This window comes from Alosa alosa, chromosome 13, assembly GCF_017589495.1.
Source record: "Alosa alosa isolate M-15738 ecotype Scorff River chromosome 13, AALO_Geno_1.1, whole genome shotgun sequence".
In the NCBI taxonomy this organism is placed as follows: Eukaryota; Metazoa; Chordata; class Actinopteri; order Clupeiformes; family Clupeidae; genus Alosa; species Alosa alosa.
In genome coordinates, this window is record NC_063201.1 from 10,305,103 (window position 1) to 10,315,142 (window position 10,040).

General features: G+C 41.0%; 1 long non-coding RNA gene across 2 annotated transcripts; it reads right to left on the reverse strand.

Moving 5' to 3' along the window:
• Positions 1–5,382: 5,382 nt before the first annotated feature.
• On the reverse strand, positions 5,383–8,532 carry LOC125306148. Of its 2 annotated transcripts, XR_007195504.1 has the most exons (4): positions 8,220–8,532; positions 7,751–7,835; positions 7,309–7,469; positions 5,383–7,076 (listed from the first exon to the last, which is right to left on the reverse strand). It is a non-coding gene; the product is annotated as an uncharacterized LOC125306148 (long non-coding RNA). The 2 variants fall into 2 exon arrangements; XR_007195503.1 differs by having other exon boundaries at positions 5,383–7,469.
• Between the last annotated feature and the right edge of the window lie 1,508 nt (positions 8,533–10,040).

A 10,040-nucleotide genomic window follows, 5' to 3' on the forward strand; every position in this document is an offset into this window, starting at 1 on the left:
CATGAGAGAGGACAGCCAAATGCTTGTGTTCCGCACAAAGATCATTCCTGTCCTACATGCACCTTGCGGTAGCAACACAGATGTTTCAGTTACTACAAGCTAACAACCCCCCACACACACACACACACACACACACACACACCACTGCCTACCTCTGCACCCTATCCCCAACCCTCCTGCCAGGGCCGAGGAGAAGGAAGCTGAACCTCTGAGCTGAACTCACTTCTGTAACACCTGTTGGGGACACACCCACCCGTGTGGATTCCAAACTGACAGGAAGAGGCTGCGAGATTGCAGAAGAATGCAGATAAGTTTACCAAGGTCTTAATCCACCTACTAGGACAGGCATTCAGAGCCTTGTGGCATCTGATCAACACCAGTCTGGCAGAATAGCTGGTTTCATGTCTATGCATATCAGTTTCAAAATTCAAAGAGGATGTTTGATTACTTCCAGCAGGGAGTATCCTGGAATGAGTGAGACATATTATCAGTTGGACTTCAAAGAACAGACAGGCTTCGGTGTACTGCAATACACACAAAACATGTCAAAAAGAATATATTCCTAAAACACACTCAAAGACTTTTTCACATTTTGACATTAATCCAGATGCCTCCAACCAGATCTTAGAAAATGAAAGATACACTTCAGTGCATGTTTTCCCAACAGGCTGACAGTTATTGGCAAAAACATGACAAAAAAAGGCTACTTCTGCAGCAGAAAGGGAGATATGGAATAGTAAAAGTTTAAGTAAACATCTCTGGGGGTTTTCTTCCCTGGCATGGGTTTAGCATAATAGAACAGCTCTGGTCAAACAATTTAAATTCTGACTGGACAAGGCATTCGATTAGTGATGCTATTCTGGTACAACCTCACTCATTTAGCTTCAATCGTGCAGCATCCCTCTGTCAGGGTGTACCTGTGCAAGGAACAAAATATGAGAAGTCCCATAAATGCATTTACCAGCAAATCCGTGCTGCAGATTTCCTGTAGCAGACATATGCTGACACTGGTGTTGTGCTGTGTTTCTTACATGCTGCAGTGTTGACAGACAGAATGAGAACATGGGAAAACAGCAGAGGAACAGGCGTCTGTCTGTCAGAGGACCTGTTTGGCCCCAAGGGCACAGCTTCGCTCAACACTACAGTACTCCAGCTTTGTGCATGTACAGGCAAAAAAAAAAACTCACTCACAGACATGGTGACATTACACAAACACGTCAATCACTGTTACAGCACAGAAACAAAGAGACAGAGAGAGAGAGAGAAACAGAAAGAGAAAGAGAAGAGAGAGAGCAGCCCAATCCCAAAGTCCGGACTCACAGACTCACAGACTTTGGTGCGCGTTCTCACAAAATTCGTAAGGGCTGTCCCCATGTTGAATTTCAAAGGGTGTGAGGGTTTGAGTACACACTTACCGAGCCCTTTCTGTGAGTCTGCATCGGTGCAGACTTCAGCAAAGGGAATTGCCCACAGTTCAAAGCGTTGTGACGTTTACCGCGGAAACCATGGGGAAATCCGGAAATTACAAAGGTAACCAACAGCATGACACACATGCATGGTGCAAGTGTCAGCAACGTCTTTGTTATTAAATATCGCCAAGAAACATTTGATCTAATGCAGTGCTGTCCCAATCTCATTTATACCTATCTGAGCCCATGTGGCCTCACACACTCACTCAGCACCTGAGATCAATTAAGTCTGTGAGTCTTTAGTCCTTAAGTCCTCAGGGCTCACTTTGGGATTCAGCCAGAGAGAGAGAGAGACCTCCAGCTGGTCATATTTATACAAATGAGAAATAACAGATTTGGGAGGCCAACCAGTCTAACACTGCTCTAGAAGTAAACTGCAACTAGTAAAAACACAGCGCATATAAAGGTAAACAACTTTGGTAAGGCTTTTGGAGTCTTTTAGCTCGCTAACAGTGAACATTATCGGGAAACCGGCCCCTGGTCTATATCGAAAGGCGCATATGAAGCACAGCTGAAGACGCACTGTTACGAGATGTAAGCAGTTCTCCTCTGCAGGATAAATGTCCTTAGGTTTAGTATATATATATATATATATATATATATATATATATATACATACTCTTTTTGATCCCGTAAGGGAAATTTGGTCTCTGCATCACCTCATGCAACAACAGCGGCACTTGGGGAGCAGTGAGGGGTTAGGTGCCTTGCTCAAGGGCACTTCAGCCGTGCCTATTGGTCGGGATTCGAACAGATTCATTCAATGCGCTGCTGACTATCAAAATACCAATGTTCTGTTTAAAGTTGTGCTGCTTACTGTTAAAGGGAATGACAGATGTCATTTTCATTGGTTTAAAGGATTTTACGCCCAAAACACACCCATGACTGATTAAGAAACATAAGAACCGCCTTTTTGCGCCAAGCACAAAAGACGTTTGATAACAAAACCAGCCCGAATGTGGACTGGACAAACCCATAAATGTATTTAAGCTATTCGCCAGTGACCATGAGTTTTAGTTTGCCAAAATAGGGCCCTAAGTGTAAAGGGCCGTTCACACCAGGAACGATAACTATTACTATAATGGTAAAAGTGTCCACACTGACCAATGATAGTCTGGTAACACTTTACTTGAAAGTATCTACATAAGAGTGACATGACACTGTTCTAACCCTAACATTAACCCTAACTTGTCATGAAAAAAAACCCGAATGCGTTATGTCATACACGTTTATGACTTGTTTACAATGTTTATGACACATTCATGACAGTGTCATGTCACTCTTATGTAGATACCTTCAAGTAAAATGTAACCGAAAATCTCTCCTCATGTTGATGAATGTGATACAATTTGATGGAATCTGATTTGCTGTCAGCTTTTTATCGTTCTGAAAATCACTCTGAAAGTGATGCCCATGATATTGTTCCTGTCGTTATCGTTATAGTTCATGTGTGAACGTCTTCATCAGCTTCATCACTGTAGAATGATACTCTTTTGCCATTATAGTTATAGTTCTTGGTGTAAACTGTATACAGATATACATGGGGATAAAAGTCTTATCTAAAACAAGCATACCATGCATTTCTATGGGTTCTTCTTGGGTACCCTGGTGCATTTTTTATGGGTTCTTCTTAGGTACCCCAGGTGCAGTTCTATGGGTTCTTCTTGGGTATTGTAAAAGTACCACCGCCCCTTTCCTTCAAAAATTCGAAAACAAAGATGTTTTACTTTACTTGACAGTATCGACATAAGTGACATGACACTGTCATGAACGAGTCATAAAGAAGTTATTAATGTTTATGACATAACGCTTCTGTTATTAAGTGACATTCGGTTTTTGATTTATGAACCTTACATTTTTCAGTAGCGATATGTGTGTAGATTTGAACAAAATCTGGTTTGGTTCTTAACGGGAGCTTTTACTGCCTAAAATATCCGTATTTTGTGTACCGTGCTCAGAATTTGTATACCGTGCTCGAAATTTCCAATGGAGCTCCAAGCGGTTTTGCACATGCAGCCTTACAATACTGTTTGCAGCTCTTCGAGTCACTGTACAAAGTCATTTTTAGTACAGAGATAATTTAGATACCCTTATGGTGTCGGTGCTACATTTCTTTAGGAATTCACCCTTTTGGTTCGTTTTGGTTTGTAAATGAATATCAGGTGACACATACACGTATAAGGGCGAAAATAGGGCATGGGTGGAAATAGGTAACTTTCCAATAGCCCAGGTGCATTTTTATGGGTTCTTCTTGGGTAACCCAGGTGCAGTTCACAATGATGAAGTTGTTTATATTGGCTAAAATAGGTCTAAGCCACGCTTTTCCCAGGTTGCATGGACACTGGAATTGTTTTTGAGAGTAAACAATGGACAAAATGGGCAATTGAAGGACCTGACTGTACTGGATTAGATTCACAGCCTACATCTATAAACCCAGAACAAGAGCTAGGCTACACGTCTTCAGAAAGAGCTGATCCAGTCTGCAGCTAATCCTATTCAAGCAATTCTTCTTGAAGGAACACTGTGATTAAGTATAAGTATATACTTTTTTGATCCTGTGAGGGAAATTTGGTCTCTGCATTTAACCCAATCGGTGAATTAGTGAAACACACTCAGCACACAGTGAACACACAGTGAGGTGAAGCACACACTAATCCCAGTGCAGTGAGCTGCCTGCTACAACGGTGGCACTCGGGGAGCAGTGAGGGGTTAGGTGCCTTGCTCAAGGGCACTTCAGCCGCGGCCCACTGGTCGGGGCTCGAACCGGCAACCCTCCGGTTACAAGTCCAGAGTGCTAACCAGTGAAGAATGATGTTCAAAAAGTCCCTATCCTTGTGTACTGTTTGTTCCACGGTTTGTACACCAGTCTAAGGTTTGGCCAACATCTGATAAAAAGCTGGTCCATTAGATTCATGTTCCACTATTAACCCTCCACTCCAAATCTCATGCCAAAGCCTTTCCCTAAGTTGTGGTGTCTCAGAAGCCGACTGAAAACTACCAACAAGAAAACAACCTTTTATACAGTGTACCATGTTTCTGAGCTCTATTCTGGTGTGGTATTCAGTATCATACAGCATATTGGCTGCTCATTGTTGAGGTTGCATTTTTGTGATGAATGGGTTGTAACTTGCAACACAAAGAACACAATCTTCTAGCCTAATGGAAAGAATGTATACTAAAATAAGAGGTACCATAATAAACTATAGCTTAAGGCACTAACCATAAACCTGATTTTATAGTAAAATAAACAAAAACATTTAAAGTAAAATACACAACACCAGAATGCATCCCTGTGCTTTGTTAACCTCTCATACTACTCACAATAGGACTAGTGGATATTATACTGACAGCTGTGTTTGCAGAGCAGGTATGTCAGAGCAAACAAAATGTTTCTTGTGTACAAAATCTCAATGTTTCATTCCTGCAAATGTCATGTGGATCGATAAAACAGCTCCATTACTGATCTAATCAGTGGTGTTGAACCACTTGTTCAAATGCGCTGTGCCCCGGGCTATAATGAAATTGGACAAGAGCTGGGAAATTGTGTCTGGGCCGGGTACAAGTGTAAGGGGATTGTTTACGCCGTGTCTTTAAATTGCATTTCTTACCTTTTAATTCAGCAGAGAGGAGGAAACACACCTAAACGCACAAAACATAATCTCCCTCTCTCTCTCTCTCTCTCACACACACACACACACACACACACACACACACACACACAACATACACACACATATTTTACACTCACTCGCCGCTCTCTCTCTCTGTCTGTCTGTCACACACACACACACACACACACACACCCACACACAAGTACACATACATATACACAACACACATATCCACACTCACTCACCGATCTCTCTCTCTCTCTGTCTGTCAGACACACACATACACACACACACATACACACACACACACACATACACATACACACACACACACACACACACACACACATACACACACGCAGAAACACGTCTCCTCATTCTTGACCTCTCCGTTTCCTCGCCTGCCATATGAAAATGTTGTGACCTGATGAAATCACCCTGCGGGTGGCTTTGACAGTACCCCCCTCCGAGGGAATTCTGGGAAAGGCGGAGAGCTGCTCTGGAGCAGGTGACGCTGCATCGCCGTGACTACTCCTGACACATTACAATTACACACACGGGAGAAGAAACATGGCTCCAAGCAAGAGAAGTGTCAGCATCTCATACAACAAAACAGAGGTGTATAATATTATATGAACTGTCACACATACACACACACACACACACACACACATTTGTGTTTTAAGGGTCAGTGAGTAAGAACAGGAGTGAGAGCCAGGAAGTGACCCAATCATGAGAGGGAGAGATCTATCCCAACATTCTCTAACAGCCAGAAAAAGAACCTAGAAAAGGGACTTATTATACACTATATAGTGTAATATTCTTCACTGGACTATACTCATCATTGTCGGCGATCACTACTGCACTATTCTATACACTATACTACTGTACAGCACTGCACAGTAACTTAAGATACATTTGTGGGTTCAGGAATAAGTCCATGCATATGTAAATTCATCAGCACTCACTTTAATGTCAAAGTTATTCCAAAAGTTAGGTGCTCTCTTCAATTTAATCTAAGTACTACTCGGCCTAATCCTCCACCTCTAATTGTATGCTATTCATCTACCTCCATTGTTTTAACCATGCTTGGTTGAAAGGTTGTATTCATATGCATTTACATGTATTTGTGACATGAGGATGAGGACATTAGACATGTGCTATATGTGTGTTATATTAAATGTAGCCAATACGTAGAAATAGAAATAGAAATCTTGTGTAGATTTTTCTTATGCACCAATGGCATGATCTACTCGTGGGCTGCTGTTGACATACAACACTGTTGATTCGTTTTACAACAATTTTCTAGTTCAAACATTTATGGTGGATATTACTGAATTATTTTCATTATGAATAAATTATCTCAATGCCAATTCCGAGTTACTGAAAACATGAAAATCTCCAGATTAGTAAAACTAACAATTCAAGATTACTGAAAACATGAAAATCATCAGATTAGTAAAAATAACAATTCAAGATTATTCTGCAAAATATCTTATTTCTACTTGATTAAAGAAAAAAATGTTATTTCTGGAAGACCTGACTTCACATCCAGGAGCCAGTAGTTCGACATGAGGTAATTTCACAAACCCTCCCCCCATCTTCCTCCCACTCATCTCCTATCATCTGTTCATTATTGACTAAAGGCTAAAAAGCCTTAATAATGAATTGGGGAATCGAACACTGGTGTTGTACTGGCTCTTATTCAAGCCATCAAAGAGCTGGCCAACACCGCCGAGAGGACAAGCCATTGGCTGTGGCTGAAGAGGAGCGACACCACCTGGGCTTCTAAGGCAAACAGCTAACTGCGGGTCACACACTTAATCAACCTGTGGTGGGCCTGCCTCAGCAGAGGGTGTATTGTGATAATTGGCCGAAACACCCTGTGATGCTGAGGTACACAACTGACGATGAGTCCCGCTGGTAAAGCCATCCTTCCTTCCAGGTAAAGCAGCCATCCTTCAAGAACCTCCGAAGTAGAAGTGGTGCCAGAGTCCTAGAGATATATATCTATCTGTAAGGCTCTGGATATTCCATTAAAATCAGCCATTTCCAGCTAGAATAGTCATTTACCACATTAACAATGTCTAGACTGTATTTCTGATTAATTTAAACAGTGCTTTTCTTTCAAAAATAAGGACATTTCTAAGAAACCCCAAACCTTTGAACGGTAGTGTAAGACATCATGTGATGGCAGGAATTATCAAATAAATTGTCATATAAATTACCCTATTGCAATAATGGAGTCATTTCTAAAACAGCATGAGGGTAAATAGGGTAAAAAGGGCAACCCGGTGTAGGCTACAGTGTGTCTTTGTTTTGAGGGATTTGGCACACCAAATGAATGAAGATTGAGGTCCCTCTGGTTTCACTTCAGGTTGGAAAAATCCTGTTTAAGAGAAAATATCATGTTTCTATATTGAAATTCTAGTTTTATCCTAAAACCCCTGAAACATATTCTGCTTCACCAAGGAATTGATTTTGATAAAAGTATCTCAAAGGAAAATAATCATACATTTAGCAACTCCCTCTGAAACATTTTAAAACAATATATAAAATTAGATTATTGTTAGAACCATTCATAATACCTCTGGTTCATTCAGATAACCAGAAGAGCATTTCAGCATTTCAGCAAATTTATTAAATGACCACTAGATGGCAGCTTCTCACCTTTGAAATATAACATTGAGGGACTGGATTTCTATGTTTAACCACTGGGTGGCAGACAATCACTGATGCTACTGCAATTGTTCTCCTGTGTAAGAGAACAACAGTAGTTAGTGGGGCAGTTAAGCACGAAAAAAATAAATTTGTGATAAAAGCATCACATTTGACAGAAAAACTCACAAAGGGGTCTGATCAGATTTATAATCATAGGCGCCTCAGATTTGGCCCCTGGGGGCCATGGCAGCCATTTTATAAGTGGCCAACAAATATGGGTTTTGTTAGATGAAAAGAGATTAAAAAGCGGAAACTAACAACTCATACAGTTTTATATTTTATCATAAGTCTATTTAATTCTTCACACACTCCTACAAATTCCTACAAGCGATTGACAGTCACTTGGCTACACCTTGAGTATCGCAATGATATCATGAGGTTACTGTAGGTTGATTGAAGAAGTTATTGGATTACTTACGCTTTCACAACACAACGGTCGTTGATGACTTGGTACTGCCACTCCCTCACCCATCCACACACCATCTGGTTATAGGCCTCCAAACCATTGTAGGATTTAAGGTCTTCCGCTGTGCATGGGCTCGGTGAGAAAACCAGTTAACGATATCGGGATATGCAACTGAAGGAAGAATCACCATGGATCCAAGAAGAGGGAGCCAACTCGTAGGGATCTGCACCGCCATTAAACCCTAATTTTTCGAAATATCACACTTTTTTCCTGTGGTCCAAGTCCTTCCCTATATGCCTTAGCATCTTGGATGCTTTTTGAGGAGATTTTCTTTTCGACATGGCTACAATCACTTGTGACGTTGGTGCAAACTCCTAATTGTAGGCTACCATCAATTAATGACGTATAGGCAACATGTCCTGAGGCTATTTGAAACAGGTGGTTGCCCTTGACCAAAAACAACTGGTTACCTTGGGCTGCTACCGTCGTTAGTGCACAGTTTAAGTGATTGATGAAGTGATTAAGTGATCAACTAAAAATAAAACATGTATTGGGTGATGACGTTATTGTAGTAGGCCTATTGGTACGAGAAGAAACTACATTTTAGCGCACCAGCCCGCAATGTTTTCATGGGTTGAATGCAGCGAGTTTGCAAAAATTAGCATATTTTTCAAGTCAAGTAACATTCTTAATTTTCGAAATGTCTGTGTCAGGGAGCAGTTGACTTTTGAAAACCATATGCCTAGTAGTCGCTCGGACAAGGAGTTATAAGATAAGGGCAATGTAACCATTTGTGACTTTGTCTGTTGTTGGAAACTGTCAGTGTGTCTACGTGTAATTGACGTTGTGTTTTGTTTTTGTTTATTTATTTGTTATTTTGTCCATTATATGTCTTACCAGTGGCAAGTCTCATCTATTGCATGGGCAGGTCTATATTTGTCACAAAGTTTGCTGTGAGTGGCAAAGGTGCTTTTGTGGTGCCCCTGTTGGGTTTGTGTTTCTGTTACAGTTGTGCATGCTGTGTTTACTATAACTATACGGTTGTATATTCACCTTTTCGTTTCACTGCCCCTCAGATGGTGAGAGCGTCTTTTGGCTCCTCGTGGCCTAGACCAGTCTCTTGAACTGGTGTGATATTGTGTATTTGTTTCATTGTTTCCTCCTTGGGTCTTTCCACAAGGAGGCTTGTCACATGGTGGTTGGTGCCCTATTTTGCATGTGTGTTTCACTGTGTGTATTTCCAGTGCAGCATTCACCTGGGTGGTTGTGGTGTATCCAGAGTTCCTGCTGACCCCCGTCCAGATAGCCTGCCTCCCCTGGGTAAGGCCCACTCCATGTATTTAATTATTTGTTTTGCCCTGTCTATGGGATCATCCATAATGTGAAGTTTTCTCTCGTCGAAATAAAATTATCATATGACTTATTTTCTAAATTTCATTCTCTTTGTGTTGATGTGTTCTTGAAATACAATAAAGACAATTATTTATTAATTTTATAGAATTCTGTCTCTGTCTCATAATAATTGCAACGAACATGTGTGTCTAAATCTGGAAATAACTAGGAAGTGTGTTCCCAGGCTGCATTTGAGCACATGCTTACTATTTCATTCTTGGGGGAGCATAACTCCTCCAGGTGGCGTAGTCGACATCTAAAACCTCAAACTCTACCCTTGCCCCGCTACACTTACATGCTTGATAGGTGATTTGACGAGACAGTTTAGAGAATTGGAGTAGCTCAGAGAGATAATGCGTTGAATAGGTAGGCCTGGTTTATAGGTGTGTGTATTTATTGCCGGATCAAATCCAGTTTAATGCTATAAAGTTTGCAAAAATA